The sequence below is a fragment of the Manacus vitellinus genome, unplaced genomic scaffold (genome assembly GCF_001715985.3).
Source record: "Manacus vitellinus isolate BGI_N305 unplaced genomic scaffold, ASM171598v3 scaffold_3_pilon, whole genome shotgun sequence".
Taxonomy (NCBI): Eukaryota; Metazoa; Chordata; class Aves; order Passeriformes; family Pipridae; genus Manacus; species Manacus vitellinus.
Genome location: NW_021940535.1, coordinates 8068347 through 8090670, shown reverse-complemented (window position 1 = coordinate 8090670; position 22324 = coordinate 8068347). Strand labels below are relative to the sequence as shown.

General features: G+C 39.6%; 1 protein-coding gene across 2 annotated transcripts in view; it reads right to left on the bottom strand.

Annotated features, from left to right (window-relative positions):
• ELMO1 (engulfment and cell motility 1) overlaps nt 1-22324 on the bottom strand; it is a 314729-nt gene that overhangs the window by 71197 nt on the left and 221208 nt on the right. The window contains exon 1 of one of the 2 annotated variants that reach the window (XM_018075781.2): nt 12045-12296. The exons of the other annotated variant lie outside the window; for it this stretch is intronic. The gene's annotated coding sequence lies outside the window, so the exon portion shown is untranslated. Of the gene's footprint in view, nt 1-12044; nt 12297-22324 lie in introns of those variants that run through there. 2 annotated transcript variants of the gene reach the window in all.

Below are 22324 nucleotides of genomic sequence, written 5' to 3'. Positions count from 1 at the left end.
TAAAATTGTGCAATAGCCCATTATTATATCAGCTGCCACTATTGAGCTAGAAAAAGAAAAAAGGGGGTGGAGAGACAAGACAGTAACAGCAGGAACATCCTAGAACTCAGCATTTTTTAAATGCAGGGACACATTTTTGGTAGCTATTTATATTTCCAATCTTTTCTTCCTTGAAGATGGCTGGTTTTCAGTCAGCATGGTGAGGATGCTACATTGTCTTCTATTTGTTTTGATGAACTAAAGCATCCCAATGTAAATGGAAGCACTGTGAAATGTAAATGACACAGAAATTACTGAAATACTTTTTCCAATCCCAGGACTTATGCTAAGACAGTTGTGTAAGTAGAAACAAGGTGGAAAATAACTCTGTAATACACATCTCATTGAAGGTGACATACCTACTGTCTCCAAAGCAAATAATACGGCCTGTTCTCTTGTCTTCCCTCCCTTTCCTTTTCTTGAGAAAAAGCAGTCATTCCTTCCTCCCCAGTAAGCCAACTTGAATGTCTCCTATGACACAGCAGGCCTGCATTTATCTGGTTCTGAGAAAGCATAAGTGCACAGCAGGAGGACACATTGGCTCTGGTCATGGTGGGGGACATCCCAATCATGTAACAGTGATGCTGCCCACAACCTTCAATGTTTATTTGACCCAGCATTGTTCAACAACCAACCAAACTGGCATCACTAGTCTAGTTTAAACCTTGACAGTGCACAGCTATGGCCTATCATTTAACACACATTATATAGTATACTTACTCAAATGTTAGCTCTTTCAGACACAAATTTGGCTCTAACACATATAAAATTGAGTTTTGAAGAAAGATAGCCCTCATTTGGATCCAGTGAGACAGAAATAAGTTTACTGAACACAAGAAACAATTTCACATTTAGCACATAGCACTGAGTACACTTGCTTCTCTACAAAACCACTTTTGTTCAAGGAAATTTTACATCTCCTTTAAGAAACTAGAATTGTAGTATTTTAACTACAAAAGCATCCTTGGCTAATAAATGGGTTTACATCTGTAAACTTTATTGCAGCTCGTTTGCAAGGTAACATAAACCCTATGGGCACAAGTCTATTTTTGGTTGCTCTGTATACTTTATACCTGCAAAATCCTGTAAATTTAGGACAGTGTTACTGCTCATGGATGACAGAGGTGGAAAGCCAGGGAGCAAGAGTGAAGTTCTCTTGCTTGGTTCAAGGTGGCACAAAGAATCTGTGGTGGATGGAGGAACTGAAGCAGATTGTGTCAGTCTGACTTAGTCACCAACCTCACCATGAGACTGCTTTCTTTCTCCTTCGCTGCTTCTCAGAGATAGGATGCCTGCCAAATACAAATAATACCATCTTATTCAAGGCTGGTCTTAGTGTTTCCATTTTGGATATGGCATAACTGCTTTCTCCTCCCTTCACAACACACACTGCCAGCTTCAACAAATTTTGGCTTACTGTTCTGCTTTTCCCCACTCTTCACTCTTCTTTGCCCCCAAAGACTGCAAGGACTTGCATCCTGCTTTCTTCCCTTGGATTTTGCTGAGTACTTTCTGGCCATTATTCTGCTCTGGTAACACTCAGAGCAACTTTAAATTATCTTTCCAGAGCTTTAGAGACAAGTCCCTTTACTAGCTTTCCTGGTTTTAACTAAGTATACTAAAGATTTCCAGAAGAGATATATTAAATTAGCATGTATGTAATAGCTTGTAAGTTAGCATCATGTACCTCTGCAGCTTGTTCCTATGATATGCTTGGAGGGCAGCTTCTAAGTGACCAATTTGGCCAACACAGAATTCATTATGCCTCTCTAAGAGTAAGTTGGAGCCCACTGATGTCACTGAAAAGCTACTGGATGTCATCTGTAAAAACCTGTAGCCTAACTCCTGATATTCACACTGTTGAAAACAGGACCACTGGCTTTACAGCATTATCCTGTTACTTTTCCTTCTGAATTTTTTTATCTTAGGACTAAATTGCTAAAATAAAACAGAAAGGAATGTAAGGTGCTATGATTTAGTATTTAAAAGAGATCCACCTAATTCTGAAGGCTCATTTACAGCTTTTGGAGGAGGAAGGTGTTGCACAGCAATATGCTGAAGAATTGGCTCCCCTTCTCATTCTTCCTAATAGCAATCTAGAACATGCAGGGTAGGATATCCGCACTGGAGGTGTTGTAGGCAGCTCATGCTGATATTTCAGTGAAATCTTTGATAGTTGAATGAGGTATTCTGTCTTATTTACCCTGCAGCAAGGCAAGCCTTACTAAAGCAAAGCACTTGGGGAGATCGTGGACTGCCAGATCAGTGAGCAAAAATGAACAGCCTGTACAGGAAAGCTCTTTTTCCACAATGCTAACTTAAGTTTTGCTAACTTAAGTTTTACCAGAGGTGAGATTTCTAAACAGGGATGATTTTCATCATTACTGAAGTAAGGCCACCTTCAGAAGAACCAAACAAAAGAACGACATTTAAGCATTAGACTGAAACCAGCTACTAGACAAGCCAAACTCTTTTCAAAGAAAATTCAACACCAACTACCTGCCTGCTAGATTAAACCACTTTCTACTGAAAGACCAGAAAGTCCTGTGTGGCTCCTGATGAGATCAACACAAATGACTGCAGGGGGTTGGATTATCATGTTTAGAAATTGATGGTTAAGGATCTTGAAATACTACAAGATTAAGAGCAGAGCAGACAGAATCTCAAGTGATCAAATACTGCTCTCAAACACACACAGTTTAATCTTCCTTTCTATCAATCTCCAAAATACACATAAAATAGTAGAAATCAGTTCTTTTTCTTCCTTTTCAAGCTCACACTTTCTACAGTATTTTCAGAACTCAACTCCTTCTCAAGACTAATAACAGCAGGAAAATGACTTCATTGGTAGGTAATATCTTTAGGCTGTTTTACAGCCTTGTTTCACTTAAACAGTATGTATACTGTTGTCAGTATGGTATATGTACTAATTTAGCTACATTTTTTTTGAAATATCTTTTAAGTATGCCTGAAATTACAGAAAAAGAAATGTAGCAATACAGAGATCTGCATTTTCTGCAGAAATTTACATTTCCAGTGATGATCCTGTGAGTTGTAGTAGTAAGAAGTCTTCTATGACTACAGGGTAACCCAAAAGGTGATGTATTTCTAGATTATTTATAACATCTATACACACAGAGATTATAATTTTTCTCCTTACTTCAGCAATGGTAAGCATCCTATTTATCTTCTCCTATTACATAAATCTGGATTTTCTGATAATTTCTAATTGGATGCATGCATACTAGTGCCATATCAAAAAAGCCCTCCTGTTTGCAAGACCAAGAGACTCAGCTTTCCTAAGAAACCTGTTATACTTTTCAAAGTAGTTCAAATCATGTTTGGATAGCATTTGCATATTCGAGTAACACCAATGAAATTCATGCAATGACTTCTGTGACTAGTTCTGCTTAGCACAAGAGAACTCCAAGATTTGTTATTAAGCAACATGTTCTTGATACAAATTAAATGCATTTTGGTTAATTATCTCCTTTGTTTCCCACATACACAGGGAAAATCAAAGAAACAGAGAACTAAATTGTAAAAACTGCAAATAAGACCTTTTTTAAAAAAATATCTACAATAATGAACCAGTCTTCTTTCTGGTCATTATATTGAGACTTGTGCCAGTCCATTGTAGAATTAAAATAAATGTAAAATGTTACAGCCAGAATTAAAGTGCTAAGCATTCACAGCAGGGCTTGATTATCAACCTATCATGATCTAAAGCACACACATCTACTTCTGCTGAGTCAATGTAGTTTTAAAAATAATGGATTCTTTTTTAAAAAAGATTCCCTACTTCTTCGAGGCTCTTGGGGTTAGCATGGACTATTTATAGGCATCAGTGAAAAGAAGGAAGTCTTACTTTGCTCTCCTGCTGTTTGCTGCTGGCAAAAGTAGCTTGAAGGTTTTCTGTAAAATCTCTGTCATCTCTTGACAAAACTGGAATTATCAACAGGGGACAATTGCATGGCAGCAAGATAAATCAGTGCCATTACAGAATAACTTGGAAGGACGAAACAATTTGATTGACTGTGCTGCTGGACTGTAGCAGCCAACTTGGCTACAAGTAGTTTCTTTCTCTTCCTTTCTCCCTGCATCCTGAAAGCAAAGCAAGTAACGAGCTGTTATCCCTAGTGTAACATTCTTTTTTATATATCAGAAACCAAAATTGTTACTTGTTTTGTGACTGACTCACATAGAGCTCTCTGACATCTTTCACTTTCTTTAGGAGATGTCTTTTGACTCACTTAACGGTACAATTTGACCACTTCACTCCAAAAGGAAGATAGCCACTTGATTTGGAAGACCAGCCTAAAACTGATGAGAGTTTTGGCACTTGTTTCAACACAGCCAAGGTTTTGCCTTCTGCACTGGTGTTCCTTTTAAGCAGCTTTTGAGTTTGGACTCTAACCACAGTGTTCATATCAGCAATGGATACTGCTGAGGTGACTGAAATCACAAAGCAGGACTGCTGCACTCTGCACCAAAAGTGACACACAACCTGTGACATTCACCTTCGTGGATGCTCTGTGGCACTGGTAACAGATAGATGTTCCAAATGGGCTGTGGCATCAGAGATGCCAATAGCCTTGTTAAGTTAAATGGTTTGCCAGCAGTAATGATTCAGAGGCAATGATGAGGACATCAGATCAAGGGTATGATCTTAAAGGATCTGGATTCAGGCCCAGGTGTCTGCCTATGCAGGAGATCATGACGAAATGTGCACATTTCTTTACAATCATAAGAACTACACACTGTGATTATCTTCTGGCAGCCCACTGCTGCAAACTGCAACAACCTCTGGGATTTTGGTGCAATAAAGCCTTTAAATCATAGCTTGGGAAAACTCCTGGAACAAGCAGCAACTGAGCTCTGGTGTTTAAGTTTAAAATTATACAATTAGCTGTGGGGCTTTCCTATACTCTTCCCATTACAAATTTGTCAATTATCTCTCTGACAGAAACCCCTAAACTTCATTCAATTACCAGTACCCAATAACAGTTAACAAAATTAGAAAGCGTCTTTTTCATTCTTTACTGAAATCTGACAGGAAAGTGCTTTATAAACCAAAGAATCTGACACACATCCAGCAATTGTTTATCTTACCAAGCCAATGATAAATGTTAACAGTCAGAACTGTATGCCCGAAACACTTGATATTTACTCCACCAAAGACATTCTTAGTTAGAAGTTTCTTACTTATACCTTAAATATATAATACTAATTCAAAGCCTTGAAATTCACTGAGCTAGAACCTTTAGCAATGAAAACTCTTATTAGGATTGGTGCAAAGTTCAGTCTGGGGTAGATGCCCATGACTTCTGAATGATGGAAATCCTGCATGCAGAGGTCTATTGATACATAATTTCATGCACGAAAAAGCAGATCTTATTTTAAGTTTCACTTGTACCTTTTCAATACCATTAGAAATGACCATAATTCCACTTGCCATTAAAAATGGTACTTAAGACGTTCTAAGCATAACCCCAAACATTGTGTTGCTTTTTGAGATAGGGTGATAATTTGAACAGGGGATTTTAAAAGGTAAGTCGGGATGTGAGAACGATGGAATTTATTTCTGAAACAACTGTGAATAGACTTTCCACTCTTTTATTAAATATTTAACTGGGTTACAATAGCATTTAAAGGCAGAAAAATTCAAGACCAACTATTAACATATAAATATAATCCAACTCCTCATTGTAGTTTCAAAGCATCAGAAGTGTTCCTAACTAAAGCCTTTGCCTTTTTACTCTGTGCAACAAAGCAACTAGGGGTGTAGAAGTGAGAAGTTTCATGGACATTCTGTATCCCCTTGCAGCTGGGAGCTTGAACTGATAATAAAGAGCCTCACATTGGGGATGCTCCCCTTTCTAAAAGCTGAGAGGAGCTTCTGTTGGCCAAATGGCTTAATTCCACCCTACAAAAGGTGAGTATGGGGGAGGGGTAGAGGAGAAAGTCCCTTGTGAGGGCACAGAGAGAATCAAGAGAGAAGCCTGGTTGATCTACAGTCCTGATGTATGATCCAGTGACTAGTTGCTAGTGCCACAGATACCTTTTAACCCCTTGGGTTGAATACAGGGACAGTAAATTAGTTTTCTTGCAGAGCAAGGATCTTCCAGCCACAACGCTCCTCAGCATCATGCTGAATTATCTGATGCAGAGGTGATAACCTTGTGGTGCTGTCAAAACCTGGGACACGCTTCTCTTGTAGGGCATTCAAGGCTTTACCTGAAAGCCAAGGGCTCTGCTGTGGCTGGTTGTGCTGAGGCAAGGGCACAACGCAGCAAAATTCACACTTTAACTCCACTGTGCCTCATGCCGAAGATCTGTCCACACAGAGGAAAGACAGGCTCTGCAAAGCCATTCTGGTGCTTTCTCACAGGACAGCAGGAAACACAAACAGATGAATAGAGGTGCATTTTTCAATCTGAAGATACTTACTCTGCAGTCCTTCAGGAAGTATCTACTGCAGCTGGGATAAATCTATAACAACTTCCATCTTTGCCAGAAAAGGGTATAAACTGGGAAAAATACCACACCTTGATGAGAAGCTCCAAAGGTAGCATGAAATAACACCATCCTTTGCAGTGGCTTCTGTTAGGCAACAGGTAGAAAACCTAGTCTAAAGTTAGAACCTTATTAACTTTCATGGTAAAGTGCTAGCAGAGATATATTTGTAGGGATCTAGAAAATCTATTTTTGTTTATGTTTTCAAGTCTGTTTAATTACCTTGGTGAGGTTTACAAATAAAGAAATGTTCTGCAGCTATCCTTAAAAAGTCTTCCCTTTGCTTCCAAGATCCGTGGGTGCATGTCTTTCATAAACGGGAACTCATTCAAATCTTTTCACCATTTCCCCGACGTTTTTTTATATCCATTTCTTTCTCACAGGTGTCAGAATACAATGACAGCTTTGATCTTACTGGAGATAACCATATGTGGGTAGATTCTTTTTCTTGAAATGTAGACTGGGAGTGGATCCAGAGGTCAAGCCAGAAGGTTACATATATTTGAAAACCTCTCTTAAAGAAAATCCCTTTGTGAGGTTTCTAATATGCCTCTGAATGTGAGTCTTGAAATACCTAGCTATGAATGCTGCTCTCTGTATCACAATGTTCCAAGTCTTAAGAAAATTTAAGTTCAAAGAGATGGGAAGACTAGAAGAGTTGGGTTTGTAGCTATGGAACAAGCACTTTCTTTGCCACATCAAAAGCTCTGATAAAAGCAGTCCACTGATTCAGGATAAGAGTATATTATTTGATGTATTAATTTGACAGTAGACTAGCATTAATATGAAGATCTCCTTTTTCACCCCATTACAAGATTGCTTCTGTTCATTGCAGAGGAGTTTTAAACACCCAAATTCCAGCTAATCAAAGTTGTAGTTTATATGAAGGTCATGCGTATCCTCTGAGGTGTGATTTTCACATGCTTTTTTGAAACCATTGAACTCTTAAATAGCAAAACCTGCCAGAATTTTGTGAAGTCCCCAAAAAATGGATCTATACTGCATAGATTTTTGAAAATGCTGGAGGTTTATTGCAACATGTATGGATTCTGCTAGTTACCAATACCAAGGATGCATAACTGAATGAATTTTTTCATATTCAGCGTGAATGTCATGACCTTTGCTGTACTGAAACTTTATTTAATTTGGGTGAGGCATGTATGCATATGATACTACACTGGGAAGTGTAATTATAGAAGACAAAACACTGTAAAGTTACATGGCTTCTGATTCTGAATAAAGAACTTAAAATTGAGTCTCTCTGACACAAAGTCAATGTTTCTTCCCATCATTATGCTTCTCCTCACAGGGGCATGTCTCTAAGAGGGGTTGTAGTTCCTAATGATGGGAAATGTGGGGTGTGAGAGCTTCTCTTTCTTTATAGATGCTCCAAGAGAAGGAAGTACCAGCTATACAACCTCAAGAGAAAGGCAGTTAATAAAAAGTTCTGCTTATGGCCATCACTGCTGCTATCCCCACCTTTCCAAAGGAGCAGCAGGTGGGTGCTCCTTTTTGATTTTATTAAAGTATTCTAGTTTTCTGGTAGACATCAAGTCAAAATGTAGAAAGAATGTACAATTTCTTGCTTTTACATTTTTGCAACTAAGAACAGTAAAAAGCAGTGGTGTGTAGTTGTGTTTTTTTTAAGAGACAAAATAAATGAGGTCACTAAAAGCAGCACACTTGGATGGGGGAAGATATGCTTCCAGGAGCCAGTGCTAGGCTAACTCTAACTGCAAATGATAACATACGTGAGGCAGTGACACACGATTCCTCTTTACGAGACCACTCTTGAACTCCTGCCAAAAATCCCTCTCTATGCCACTTAGTGCTTCAAGACAAGAAGAATAATGACAGGTCTGTAAAAATCTGTTGAAACTGACAGTTCTTATTGTTCTGAAAAGTTTTCATGACGCACAGGAATTTTCAGATTAGCACTGCACAATGTTGAACAAAATGGGTGTCAGGCAAATCAATGGGCTTTTCACGATTCACTCGTCTTTGCTTCACTGCTGTTCCATTTTTATTCTGTGCTTGGCGTTGCTTTGTTGTGTGTGCTTGCCACTTGAGATGTGAGTGTGCATGTACTGAACAGGGAGCAAGAGCTTTCTGTGACCTAGCACGATGTTCCACATAAGCCAAGTCCTAGCATGGAGAAACTTTTCCTAAAAATTGTTTGTTTGGTTTTTGGAGTTTTTTTTTCCATACACAAAAATAAGGAACTGGTTTTGAGTGGTTAGTCCCATTTGGAGTTATGACTATCTGCAATTGGTCTGGATGTAAACATATCGAGTCACCTTTTTACACCTATGTGTACAAATTTGTACTTACTCACTCGAATAGTGTGGTGAAAACAAAATACAGCCGAGGGAAAATTGAAGACTGGTGGCTTTAGCATCTGCTTACCTAGAACACGAATGGCCACAAGGTTTTTTGAAATTGAAGGAGGGTTGAGATCCAGGGAAATAATGAAATATTCAAATTTAGTATCTTTTTGACACATAAAAAGCTCAGATGAGAATTTCTGCTCTATGCTTCTAGTATAGACTATCGTATGGGAATAAGGCTCTGTAAGCAAAGGATAACCCATAGAAAGCCCATAGAAACAAACCAAAACAGGTGGAATGCCTATTTCACTTAGGTTTTCAACATTACTGTCACAGAGGCAAATAGAGAAAAAAAATAACCTACTGCCTTTGTGAAAATCTTACTCCTCTGAGAAAAATGTAAGCATAAGACTGAAGATCGAATCAATGCCTGGTGGCATCTCGTGTAAGTCAATGGAGGTATGCCAATTTGGTCTGGCACCAAGCGTTTTAGAAGACATATGAGCCCATCAAACCAAGTGTTTTCCAATGCAACCAATTAAAGCTACCCCAAGATAGCATTTTTCAGCTTCTGCATCCTCCCAACTGCTGCCAGCATGCCACAGCTCTCACTGAAGCCTACTCACTCCTCTGTTGCTGGAACTCTTAGAGCCTGGAAATCTGAAATGCCTCTCCCACATAGATCATCCCCAAGCACTAATGACAAGCAACTGTTCTCTGCACCATCAGGTCAAAAATCTAATGCAAGCATGGCTTTGACTGCAATATGAGTTTTTCTACCTCAGGCACTGCTGTGGTTTGAAGCCCTCAGACAGACTGATCCAATGCTTAGCAGTTATAGGCTGTCTCCCTCCCTCCCCGGTCCCCTCCCTTTATCTGCTAATGCACAGGGATAGACAAGCAAAAAAATCCCTTCGAACACGGCTATGGGAGATAGAGGAACTCTATCACATACAGTATTTGCCTAACATTAGCAACTGAACTTGAGAGGTTTATGTTATTGGAACTATATCCCTGGAGTGCTACCAAGAACTAAAATATCATCTTAAGAGTTGCAGTGACCTTAAAAGACAATGTTCTCCTAGGTTTTCCCATTAGCAATCAAAAAATAAAGCAGCAGGTAGTAGGTACAGAATTAAAAAACCTCAAAGGTGCAATGGAGCTTCATTTTGATGCATCCCAAAGGTGATCAAAATGACCAGCCTGAAGCCAGGAACAAACCATGCTCAGGTGTGCAGAAGTCCAAGCTTTCTCACTGCTTTTTATGGAAGATCTCAGCCTAGATCAAAGCATTTGCCTCCAAGATGGGGAGTGGGCACATCACTTTGCCTAGACTGCTGTACGCTATGGGATTTTCAGCTACACCAGTGCTAAGCAAATACAAATGAATGATACAAGACCCTGGGGAAGGCAACATAGCAGCTACATACCTGCTTCATTAAGAAAAAAAATCATTCTTGGCACTTTCATCACTGCTAAACAAAAATAAGCATTGCAATAAGAGCTAGTGGTTATTTCTTTTTTTGCATACCTTAGAGAAATTATGTTGTTTTTAAGTCCAGTGCCATAGGATGCCTGCAGCCATCATTTCAATAAAAGGCAACCCAAACACCCCTGGGAAACACAGGTGACTTATGTCTTCAGAAAAAGCAGTAAGTCAAGCTTAATAAGGGTTCCTTCTGCATTTGTGATACATCAGGTTAAACATTCAAAACTACACAGAGGAGCTTTACACAGATTTCACCAAGACACTCTCATTGTATCAATGCACTGAATTCTATGTTCCATATTTTTTTTTAATTTATATTGATCCAACAGTTCTTGAAAACACTGACAATTCTTTTTGGCATCAACTCTGAAGCAACACTTGATTCCTTTAACTGAAGGAATAAGCTCCACGTACACACGTTCCTGCTACAACTTGCAAGGCAGTATCTCAAAAGCAAAGCTGACCAGTTAAACCATATCTAAAAAAAATTCACACCCTCAGCCTGAGATTCCCAGGCAGCAATGTGACTTCTCAGCAGCTCCTAATGCTGGGAAATGAAGCTGTGTGTTAAGTTCTAAAATGAACACAAGATACCAAAAATGGATCCCTAAAAAGCAGCCAGCTTCATATGATGTTTGCATCCAGTTTGGTTACTATAAAATTCCTGATACACGACTAGCTCAGGCACAGGGTGAAAATATACAAAGTTTTTTTAAAATCTTTTTGTTCTTATTTCTGTCCTTTCCCCTATGTATTTTCACAAACCAGATAAGATGACTTCAGTCTCTGAGAGGGTTAAGCAGAGTCATCTACAAGCTCCATGCAGCAAAGCTGAGCGTCTAACAGCAAATACCTGATAAAACATGAACAATGCTGAGCCGAATTCATGGCTGGTGTAACTGAAGTAACCCCAGAGGGTTACAGAGGGACAGATTTGCACACACACACCCTCCCCCTTCTAAATATACCATTTCTGCTTTACAGAAACAAAAGCACAGTCCCAAAAGGCAAAGGAATCAACTTCTAACACATGCCCCTCAATGGTGAAAAAGGAAACTCTCCACACTTCTCATGTACTCATGGGCTTCATAAACAAACAGGAAAGGTTTTGAATTAAATGTGTTTATAAAATCCACCTCCAAAAAAGAAATTAATTTGGAGAAAAAAAAGAACATAAAGGGTAGGAAAAGCAATGATTTGTTTTTGCTGAACACAGTGATGAATGATGAGCAACTCGTGTTTACTTGGCTCAGGGTCTGAACTAGCGTTTGACCACTGTAATATTGTACCTGTTATTATTATACTGACACCACAAATGCTGATGACTACATGTGGGCACCTCAGACTTTTTTGCCTATGATATTCTGCTCCACATAGTTTGCTTTTCTCTACAAACACAGAGGGGATCTGAAATGCCCTGGAGAACACAGCATCCTTCCACTGAATAATCTTAATTAGGCTAAAAAAACACCCAAGGCACTGCAAACAGCTAACTAGTCTGTCCGATGCCTGGAACCATTAGGAAGAACAGATCTCGCTATATGGGAAACAAAACTGAGGAATCCTTCACGCTATTTACAGTTGCTACTAATTTGCTTTTGCCATTCCTCAACACCATTTATTGATCTATGCCCAGGCTAAAATAGCAGGATAAAGTACACAGATTTACTTACAGAGATCTCGTAGCTCCATCGTTCCCGATGACAAATTCACCTCCCACACTACAGCGAGCGAATGACTTAATGCTGCTTTTTGCGGAAGGCACAATGCGCACGGGCAGCAGACGGTCTCTGGCGAAGCTCTCTAAGGAGACCCGTCCTCGCTGTAGCCATGTGAGAGGAGCAGCCCCCTCCTTCGCACACCTTTGCCCGCTCCCCGTCCCCGCGCCGCTGGGCTGAGCGTGTAGCTTTGCTTATGTGGCGGGTGCCCGTCGGGCTCCCATTGGCACAGGCAGGCGGCACCAGCCAATGGCAGCCCAATCCCGTGGCAGGGAAACTCCTGCCCATTTATTTAGCATCTTAGGAGACCATATTTCCGAGGAAGAGCGCCGCTTCCCTAGCACGCTACCATCAGACGCGGGGAATAAATAAATCAAGAGCTCCCCATCTCTGGGGCTCCCCCTCTCCTCCTGCTCGCTTTGTCCCAGAGCCCGGCGCCCACCCAGGCGAAGCGCTGGTGGGGACCCGGCACTCGCGTCCACCTTGGCGGGGCCGCGGGGGAGTGCGCCGGAGCTCCACAATTACTCGCTCCATCGCCATGGAAACAGCCTGGATGCAGCGGGCTGGATTTGTGTAGCACATCTGCTGCCAGGCTCATAATCAACTGCAATCTCATCTTTTTTCCCTCTGCTCTCACTGCTTATTTGATTGTGAGTTTGCTTTCTCTTCTCATACACGCTGGGAATGTACACGCAGACAGAGCTGTGTACATGTTGACTTTCTCCCTGTGCAAACACACCACAACACACGTATATATATGTACCCCAGGAGTATTCACTTGTTAGCATAGTATTCATATGCTAAGGAGGTACACTCTCTGTGTATCCAAATCATATAGAGTGGTTTGTGTCAGAAGGGACCTTAAAGATTATCTAGTTCCAACTCCCCAGTCATGGGCAGGGACACCTTCCACCAGACCAGGTTGCTGAAAGCCCGATCCAACCTGGCCTGGAACACTGCCAGGGATGGGGCATCCACAACTCTGGGCAACCTGTTCCAGTGCTTCAATACCCTGACAGTAAAGAATTTCTTTCTAACATCTAAACTAAACCAACCCTCTTTCACTTTAGGGCCTTTACCCCCTGTACTATTTACACGCCCTTGTAAAAAGTCCCTCTCTACCTCTCTTGTTGCCCCCCTTTAGGTACTGGAAAGCGCTCTAACCTCTCCCTGGAGCCTTCCTTTCTCCAGGTTGAACAACCACAACTCTCTCAAACCTGTTTTCATAGGAGATGATCTTCTTGGTCCTCCTTTGGACTTGCTCCAATGAATAATACACCTTATTCATATTTCAAGTTTGAATAAGGGACCAGTGGAAGACAAGACTACTGTCAAAATACCATATTTTCCTTTCCAGCTCCATAAATTGTCTCTCTCCAAAACAAGGTGAAAATCTGAGACAGCTATTATGAAACTTCCAAAACTGCATCTGGCACCCACAAACAGTGACCTGAATCTTCATGCAACTAATGCTACACTAGATGTTCCCTGTTCTGTCCAAGGTCTGATGAAACACCAGGAAAACTTCATGCACAAAAGGTTGTTAGACACTGACAAAAACTCTGTCTTACCCTCTGACAATACAAAGAAGGAAAGATGATTAGAAGAAAGGAAGCAACATTGCAGAGAGAGAAAAGATTCCTAAGCCAATAGTGCAGACAGCAAAGGGACTTGACAGCTGGGGGCAATTTCTGGCTGCTCCTCAGACTTCTGTGGGACAACTGAAAAAGTCTTTTGCGTTCTGTTATCAGTCTTTCTATGTTTCTGTTATCGAAACTGCAAAATGAGGAGAAAAGTCGAATGCATGCATTTATATTAAAAAGATAAGCTTGGACAGACCATGATACACTGACATACTATTAATATGATGTTAAGAAAGAATTTCAGATGGAAAAAATGAGGACACGTTCCTTATTCATGAACCCTTATTTTCATTTATTTAATTAAAAGAAGAATAAAAAATGAAAGCCCTTCTGAAAACCCCCAACATTTCTATATTACATTAATAACAGAAATTCACTGCATTTGCCGTGGTAAATAGCAGCATTTTAAAATGCACTGTGACAGAACCTTGCAGGTAGTTACACTGATCTCCTTGAACAGTAAAGGCCACTCCTTGTCAAATGTCTTCTACCTGAAACTAATCCAGAGTCTAGGAAGGTCTTTGAATCTTGTTGGTCTAGTGCTCAGGAGCAAGGCCAAGAACAGGGAGCTACACCAGAGATTTGGCTTTTCAGGACATCTGTTACTCAATTATAATTATTGACAGAGAAATGAGCTTCTGAGAGAACTGCATTTTTAATGGCTCAGGGTGTCATCAGGGTTCACTTCTTACAATGCTGTACTTCTTCCGGCTTTTCATTTGCCTTTAGAGCAGCACCATCGCTATAACCATTACCCTGAGCTTGCCAACTTTCACGGTCATTCTTTCAGTTTTGAAATATGAAACTGTGGAAAGATATTCAATGTGCATTTTAAGGGAAAGGGGGCTAATTAAAAAGCCTAGATTTGCTGACAGAACTTGCTGGGGAAAAAGCAGTCTGTCTAGTTCCTTCCTTTTCCACTCCTCCTTCCACCTAAATCATGTAGGAGAGTGGTCTAAGAGTATGGAGCATACTCTTTAATTTGTATGTGAATGTTCCAATATTATATTTTCTAGCCGTTATTGTCATGTCTTATGGACTGCAAGCACTGTCAATATGTAGAGCTTAAAATAGTCATGCAAACCGTAAATAAATATTTAAATGGTACTGGACAATGAAACCCAAATGTCACATTCCTAGTGGGTCTCTACACGGAATTTTTTTAAAAGCCAATATTAAACTGAAGAGGTTCCTAATTAAACAAATAGTTCCTTTCTGTTCTGTGATACACAGAGTACAAAACTCTCCATTAGGCTGTGCTTTGTTAAACAAAGTCCCACTGCAAGCAAACATAATTATTACCAGTGCAACTTTGATGTATCTGGAGAAACCTTCTCTTGTCCCAGTTTTTAAATCTCCCCATCTGCATTTCACATGCTGACAGGAAGAAGACCATGTCCCAGATTAGGGCTACCAGTCAAGAATTCACAAGACCATTTTTAAGGTCTTTTTCTGTCATAGGTAAGGAGCAGAAGTGACAGATCTCTGCTTCTGATGGCAGCAAGCTGTTAGATTTAATGTTAAGAAATCTCACCTTTGTCACTTTCTTTTCTCAGTAGTCTCCTCTGTAAATTGCATTTCTATTCTCACAAGGTTGTGTTGTGAGAATAAACACACTAAGAATTTTGTTGCCCTCTAAAGCAGGGCAGGCCACAGATACCTAAGAAAGTTTTTAAGGGAGATAAAAAATTCAAGGCTAGAAAAATCCAGGCAATTTCAAAGCAACATAATAAACAAGATTTGTGAAAAAAAATCTTCTAAGATAGCAGGATAAAATGATGCTCTTCAACCAAAAGGATAAAAGATTTCTAGGAAGGCTTCACACTGGAGCTGCTACTTGTCAATCTGACAGCAGCTCTCGGCAGTATGCTGTCATGGGCTAAGACCTGTTTGTGTGTGGGAGCTGAGGAACAATCAGCAGTGATAGAATACTTACTCATCCTTCTAGATCGTGGGGTTTTCTTTTTTTAGCCCAGATACCTAAAGAGGAAGATGGTTAACCTACTAACACTTCCCAAGTCATGGACTTGCTGGTTGGCTACCACTGACTCCTCTTACAGTGCCATAAATTATGTGCCAATTCTTGGTAAGCTTTCCAGCCCTTTCAAAAGTCCATTTGTAGAAGCAGCTGATTTGTACCAGGAACAGCTAGTCCTATGCATTTATTCCAGGAATACCTACAGACTTCTCTTCTACATCTGTATTCTTGAAGTGTCACTTAAGACCTAGTCTTTAGATAATAAAAGGTTTCAGAGGTTTCAAGGCCACATTCAGTTTGTTTTTTTTCCCTAATCTTGGTATCAGAAAACCTTATGCCTCTTTATCAGAAGGCCCCTTTATTTCAAATGAGAAGCTCTGATGAATTTTATCCTTTTCCCTAATATTACTGCATCTGAAATAAGTTTTTGGATGGCAACACATAAACATAAATTAAAATGAAAATGCTGGAGCATAGCATAAACAGCAATCTATCCTTTCTGCCATTTAAGACAACCTTCCTACAAACCACAAAGATTATCTGAATAGGAACACCCAAGTGATATATAAGCTGCTGAAAACAGTCAGGAACACAGCTTTGCAAATCAGATTAGACATGACCTTCAGAGGTGATCTGCCACCATAGTACCCAGAAGGTCTATATGAATTACAAAACCACAGAACCTTTCATTCTGCAAAGCATGGACAGATTTAATTTCCACCATCCAAGCACCAGTGTGCACATCTAATGTTCACTACCTTTCCCTGTACTTTGAGCATCAAGAGCATTCAAGTATCTTCCTGCACCACCGGGCAAGTTGCCCCCCTTTTGAGGATACATACATATGTTAAAAGCCTTCAAGATACAGAGACATGCATGAAAGAAAATCTCCACTTGTCTTATACAAATGAAATCAGAGCTTTATAGAATTTCATACAACACTCCTGGACATACACAACAGCAGTCTGGATGATGACTGTCTAGGAGTGTTGAATTTGCAATTCTTCTTCATCTTCTCTGATAACTGAAGCACTTCAGCTAAGCCAAAGGCAGCCCACAAACAGTCCTGAAATTGGCTACAGGAACTGATATGAATATTTCTCAGTTTCCCTATTGCTAAATGATTACACGTAGTCTGGGTAGCAAAAGGAGACTTCCTGGTCCAAACAAATACCACTGGGTTCTTTTTCCACCCCCAATGTTAACTCCAAGAAGATCTAAAATGCCTCATGTTTGATATAGAACCAAAATATCCCCATCTTAAAAAAAAAAAAAAAAAAAAAAAGAAGAAGAAAGCCACCAAAACCAGACATAAGAAACCAAGTCTAAAAAGGGAAGAAAGAGAAACTGAGTTGCTTAGAGGGTGACTATTTCATTACAGTGAACAAGTTTGAAGTTGAATAGATTTTGATACATGCACAAACAAAAACAAAAGTATTTCTAACCTTGATATTGGGTGCAGCAGAGCTCTATCTGACAAACAACCTGAAGTGATGTTTAGGTTTGGCGGTAGTGTCATATACAATCATAGTTAGTTTGTCTTTGGATAGCTATCATATTAAAAAAGCCCTTAAAATACACAAGCCCCCGCAGCTGTCTGCAACCTTTAAGTCTTGCCATTTTAAACATACACTGCAGTCATATAGCATGAGAGGACACTGAAGAATTTCAAATCAGTTATAATAAATCCAGACAGTAGGCAGCAAAAGGTTTCACAGTACACATCATCAGCTTCAAGATTCCTCACATGGCACTCTTAAATACACAAAAGCAAGAGGCTCAGAAATCATCAGGTGAGTTTTACAAATTTTAGTACATTCGGTCTATATGAGCACTATCTGTCAAATCTATCCCATACTCTCCATCCACAGTTGCAGCTAGGATTTTCCCTGCTGTCTCCTTTGCCCACATTGTTCAAATGTATATAATAATTTGGTATCAAAACCCTTTGCAACATACTAAAAAAAATTTCAGTCATGTCACTGTAATCTCAATTCTCTCATTCAATTACTTGGTCTAGAGTACACATTCCCGGGAAAGAACAATTCCACATTGCTGCAGCATTTTATCTGCAATATTCTTCCATCTTTAGCTACTTCTCCAGCTCATGCTTTGCACACACTGGCAAACAAGCAACAGAAGCTGGATTTATCTGCAATCTAAACAGTCTAAGACTTTCATTTAATGCTTGGGTCTCCACAGGACAGGCGCTGGGGAATGTACATTGTACTAACACTGTTGAAACAAATCACACCTTGTACACACTTGGTCTTGTCTCTTTTACATGCATGCATGCTCCAGTCCATCTTATTCATTAGTGCATTGTGGTTTTCCTGTCTGGAAGATGCAGATTAAATCTCTACATGGTCATATGAAATGGCAACCAAATGATTTCTTTAACTTTTCTGCTTTTAACAAAACCAAAAAACTATACGAGGGACAAAATAAAGGAAAATTTCTTCTGTCTCAGTTATCTGAACTTATTTTGATGCTGCCATGGTTTGCCATTTAAATAATGATGCATGATTTTTTTAATATGTTAATTACATAAATAGGTACTTAGAAATTACTTAAACAGGAGATTATTTACCCCATTGACTGTAGAAACCCATGTGTCAGCACATCTGCTGCACAGGAAGATTAAATCTGTTCACACAAAACTCCTGCTCTCTCTTGCTAATGGGGAGAGATTAGTAGTATGAGACCTGAAGCAGAGGCTTTGGGTTTTATCCAACAGACCCTTAAGACTTACACAATGAATGATGCTAGCATACATCTCCAGATTTCTAAAAACCCAGTATATACTCGCCTAGGCATTCTGGAAAAAGAAATGGGATTTTTACTGAGCAGACTTTTCTGTGTGTGTTTTAATTTCAAAAGCTTCTGCTGTGTGTTATTTAAGAGTAACAATCAGACACCCAGCAGCCTTTAGAGGAACTGTATTGGTGTGATTATGCACCTTTAAGACCAGAATGACAATGCTAGTTGATGATGTTTAGAATGAGACTACTGAAAAAGACTCAATTACAAGGTTATCTTTGCCTTGGTTCACCTTCCCAGCTGCTGTGAAGAACCTGCAGGCTATTAGTTTAATAGCTGTTGATGAGGGCCTATCCACCATTTATCATATCCCCATCACACTCCTTTTACATCACAGGCTTGCAGGGAAAGGTGTCAGAAGGCTCTGGTGGGAGAAAGGGATTGCCAAGACTATAGTTAACGAGAAGAACAGAAAACATGAGTCTAGTTTCCAGATCAAGCAAGCACACAACTTCTTCTCTTTCTTTAGAAGAATATGCTCTGTCTGCTTCCACCTCATGCAGGAATGAAAGTCAAATCAATGCTCACATAAGCTGAATGAACAGTTAGGGCTGTTTTCCACGTAGTTATTGCATGTATACTCTAATAGGAGCAATCTACCGAGTGAACACAGCTCTAGCTAGAAAGGGCAATATCCTCCATACCCTCATAAGGTACTTCGGACCACACAAAATGAGCTACTGACACTTCTATCCTGTGTCAGCCTCTGGTAGCATGCATCTGTTCCCATGGACTTCAAAGCCTCCCTAAACTGGGCTTTGCCAACACCCTCTGCTCAAAGACATTAACAGCCACTTTTTCAATCCATGTATATGGAAATGTGCAGCCAAGTATACATACCCCAAACACGTGTTGCATGTACAACAGAAGCATGCCCACACACGCCCATTCACAGCCAAATGTAATATAAATAACCTCGCTATATAAATAGGCTTGCTTAAATGAAGTGTCTTACTTAAATAAGGCTGACATAAATACTCTTTCTTTTATGCTGCCTGTTGCATCTCATGCTAAAGTCTGGGAAGTGGCAACTATGTTGGAATGACCGGAGAAACCCCACTCAAAGTCAATAGATATGAAGGACAGGAGAGCTCAGCATCATGATGTAACATATCACTGGTGAAGATTTTGTGAAAAGGATAAAAGACAGGCAATTTTTTTTTTGCATATGTGTCTCTGATGTCAAGATAGATAAATATTAGTGAGACAGGCAATAAGAAATTGCAAATAATCAGAGGAGATCCTCAAGCATTAAAGCAGTAGCCCACACAAAACCAAAGTCATAAAAAGAAAAAAAGAAAAAAGTGTTAGAAAAGAAAAAGTAACTTTTCCCTCTTTCTCTGCATTTTTGGAAGGACACCAGATGACTGTCCATACTTCTAACTATGCTCATGTTTGTATTCATCAATATAGTTTTATGGACATTTTCGGTCTTATCCTTTTCAAAACATTTCAAGAAACTGTTAAGACTGGTTTCTCTGAAGATGGGTAGGAAGGACCGGCTGTCAGAAAGGACTCTCTGAACTTCCCTCCAGCAACCCTACTTCACATTCAGCCCACACACCAGGCCCAGCCCTATCAGTGTTCTGGCTCACTTTGTCAGAGCTGTTGAATCTGTTCAGAACTTCCTTCCTGCTAATGAATGTCTCCCTAATCGATCTTCAGAGTACATATTTCTTCAGTCTCAATCACCCATGAGCTAAAGATGCTGTCAATACTGCAGCATGGCAATGCTTGCCATTGCAGAGACAAATCTTGCCATGTACTCTCTGTGGTGAACCCTCTGCTCTTTGCATATGGTAGGTGGAACGATTACTTTGTCTTCCAAGTGAAGAGAAAAATTTATAAAGGTCAAGCAATGCCGAGGCAGTTGCAACAGTGGATACAAACTCAAAGTTTTCCTCACTCTTTATTTCTCAGCCTCTGAAGCACAAATATATGCATAGTGCTAAGCCAGTAGTATTTCTACCTGTTACATTACTGCTTTATTCATGGTTGGACCATTTTCATTCCATTAATTCTTTCCTTTAAAAGCATTTCAGAATTGGTTTAAAAAAATAAAAATAGATGTTTAGAAAGATTTCAGTCTTCCTTAATCGTGCAGGGATATATTTTCAAAGCAGTATGCCAAGAGTGTTCCACGTGACTCCCATTCATGTTAAAATTAGAGTCACCAGAATAAACCCCATATGCTGCTTTGAAAAGGTACTGCAATGTGTCCAAGGGAAATTTCTGCAGCTTAATGGTGCTTGCACAGTTTTTCTGCTTGCTTTTCTTCTTTTAATTTCTGAATATATATTTTTATTTTAAAATAACACTTTGTACTATCTGGAAAAATAGAAAGAAGGGATTTGCTGGTTTTCTTGGTTTCTCTGCAGCCCTTTTATTTTAATCAGAATATCTTTGCTTTGTAGTATGCAAAGCTTCTGGAAGCTTTTTTGTAACTCTTTTTTTAATACTGTCACTGTAGACAACCTTTCTATTCGAGCTGTAACCTGCAGTGAGATCTGGAGGTCTGACTGCCTTCCACACCTGAGCTGTTATCCTGTCTAGTGGTGTTCAATATTTCAGTGTAAGCCTGAAACTAATTTTCATATCTGGGCAGTGGGGAACTTTTTTTCCAGAAAGCTGGAGGCATAGTCTCTCCTTAGCAATAATAGCACTGCTACTTGTCCTGAAGCCAGGCACCATGAATGTACAGGTTTCTATATTCAAGGTCCTGTCTTACATGTGGACCTCCTGCCCAACACAGAGTATCTGTACCACCTGTGGCAGCTGCAGAAGCCTACCCACCCAAAGCCAGCTGCAGTGCTGGGCTTATTGTGGGCATAGTGTTGCCCTAGTTTGCCTTGGTAATCACAAATGCTGTGCTCACATACACACATACTGATAAATACTAGTTGATTATTAAATTTGTAATTTATTACTATAGTCTTCCTGATCATTTGAAGAGAGAGGAAAACAAAATTTCTGACAGCTCTGATTCTTTTGTAATTGCTCTTAAATTTTTACTGCTTATAAGTCTCCGCATGAGAGATTGTGCACAAAGACAGTGTGAATGCCATCCTTTCATTTTATCTTCATCCTTCTCATTACTATCTCAAATTGCCACACATTTTCATTTCAGCCATTTACATAAACAATGCAGCAAACACTGTATCTAACCACTTAATTACTTTAATCTTTAAAGGATGTAAACAAAGGGAAAATATTTTGCTTTAATGTGGAAGGTGCTTCCACTATGGAGGAAAAAAAACCCAAGTCTACTTGCTAAGAGAATTGTGTATCAGGACACAAGAAAAGAAACCAAGATGTGGTTGTTTTGTCATTAAAGTACTGACAAGTGAGGTGTGGGCTAATTTCTCATCTCTACCACTAATTTGCCAAGCAACAGGCAGCAAGACATAATTTATGTATTCTTGTTATCCAATTAAAATCACTTAACATCACTTTTCCTTTCTTCTTTTTAACCCTTTGTATATTCTGCCGATTTAAGTGGTGTTCTTTGGTCATAAACCTGTGCTTAAAAGAAACACCTGAAATTTCCCATGGTGGGGAAATGACAGCTTGCACTTAAAGCTACAACCTGTAAGCAATGGCTTCAGCTACAACAAAGGTTTGTGTACAAGACAAGTATTTAGAAAGAAAACAAACAAAAAAACCTTACAACCAACCACAAAACAATGAGACCCCCCAAACCAATCCACTAGTAGCCAAACACTGCTCTGCAATTTCTACAGACAAGGCCTACTTTAGTATTAGGGTTCAAATATGCTAATGAGTTAGACAAATCA